This window comes from Echinops telfairi, unplaced genomic scaffold (assembly GCF_000313985.2).
Source record: "Echinops telfairi isolate 266 unplaced genomic scaffold, ASM31398v2 ScPeMD7_3533;HRSCAF=4204_0, whole genome shotgun sequence".
NCBI classification, from domain to species: Eukaryota; Metazoa; Chordata; class Mammalia; order Afrosoricida; family Tenrecidae; genus Echinops; species Echinops telfairi.
The window spans coordinates 105772337-105774138 of record NW_022107431.1 but is presented as its reverse complement, the minus strand read 5'-3'; the positions used below and the strand labels follow the sequence as shown (position 1 = coordinate 105774138).

General features: G+C 40.0%; 1 non-coding gene across 1 annotated transcript; it reads right to left on the bottom strand.

The window, feature by feature from the left end:
* Positions 1 to 340: 340 nt before the first annotated feature.
* Positions 341 to 447, bottom strand: LOC115871063. Its single transcript, XR_004047052.1, has one exon. It is a non-coding gene; the product is annotated as a U6 spliceosomal RNA (small nuclear RNA).
* Between the last annotated feature and the right edge of the window lie 1355 nt (positions 448 to 1802).

Genomic DNA, 1802 nt, shown 5'->3' with positions numbered 1-1802 from the left:
TTCCTGAAGATTAACTAACATACTAATCATGGCAATTTTAAAGGTCTTTTCTGCAAATTTCAGCATCTGGGTCATCTATTGTTTCATCTCCTTTGAAGATATTTTTCCCTCCACCTTTAAAAAAATGGTTTTATTGGAATATACAATTTATGCCTTCAGTCATATTAAGAAGAGTAGAGCAATAATTACCACAATAAATTTCTGAAGATTTTATTCTCATAAATAAGTTATTTGTTGCCCATTTTCCCCATCCTCCTCTGCCATATGCTTAGGCAATTATCTATCCATTTACTGTCTCTACATATCTAACTATCCTGGATTTCATATACAGAAATTCCATATATATATGGAATGCTTCACAAATTCATGTGTCATTCTTGTGCAGGGACCAAGATAATTTTTGCCGTATCATTCCAATTTTTATATATGTGCTGCTAAAGTAAGCATCCCTTGACTTTTTTATGTTTCTTCAAATAGTTTGTAGTTATTTTTACTGTATACCACTTGGTAGATAATACAGTGTAGAGCTTTTAAAACTACTATTATTTTGCAGGGGTTTTATTCCCTGTTATATACAACTGAACGTAGGACTTCTGTTGTTAAGTGTGGTCAAGCTAACGGCCTGCCTCATACAGTTTGTTTACTTGGGTTCATTCTTTAGCTAATTTACTTTAACAGTCTCTTTGTCGACTTAGGTCTCAGTAGAAAAGATCCTGTTATTTCCTCTGTAGAGCTTTGGGTTTTGTTCCAACAAGACAATTGTATTAATAGCGGTTCACTTTTGATACTGGGAGAGTGAATCATCAGGCTATGCTGGGGCAAATCGTTTTGATTTGTCGTAACTCCTAAGCCATGGGTTCCGTGGAAATTTGCTGCACTTTCCCAAAGCCTCTACATTGGTGAAAATCAAACACTGTTTCAGAACTTGAACCAGCTCTTCCTCGTGCAGCGAGGGTCAACATGTGAAACCAGTACTACTGGAATGTGCAAAACAGGGGTGCCTGGGGTAACAACCATTTTAGGGAAAACTAGAGTCGAAGGAAGCGGAGTAGTGTTCTCTTTCAGAGAACACGCTTTCCGAGCAGTGCGTTGGGAGCCGTCTTTGAGCAGGGGCTGCGGTTTCCACCTCTGCCAGGCCTGAGCTTTGGTCGGTATCCAGTCCTGGCACTTCCTTTGTGTTCTAACCGGGAGACGAAGATTCTAGCTGCGAGTCAATTTGCAATTTACCCTTCTGGTTGTCACGGACGCCCATATTTTGCAAATTGCAGTCTGTGCGGTTTCACTTCCTTGGCCATGACCGAACCAGGAAGAACCAGCTCAAAGTCCGGAAAGATGTCCAGCCTCCAGCAGCTCTTAAGATCTGCGCCGCCTTATTTTTCCTAGCCTTCCAACTGCTGTTTCCACTCGACGCCCTGGAGTTCCTAACGTGCATCGGTCTTGAGCCCCACAGATGCAGAGCGTTGGTCTGCAGGTTCTGTCTTCCTCTTCCCCAAGGATCTTAAACCCTCAGTGTCAGCTTCCACTCACAGGACAGCATCTAGCTGAGCTGCAAGGAAGCTTGCAAAACAGTCTTCATTATGCATATGATCTACTCAGCTAACGAGTGGTCACCTTGACATTTTAATTATATATTTAACATGCACCTCTCTATTAATATAGAACATAAACAACATTTTTGATAGTCTAATGTAAAGTGAAGAGTAATAGATTTTTCACTTGCTCATCTTCCCATCTCTAATTGTTGTTGAAATAATATGTATTTTTTAAACATTCTGATGATCATTTTTATTAGTTTGAAAATG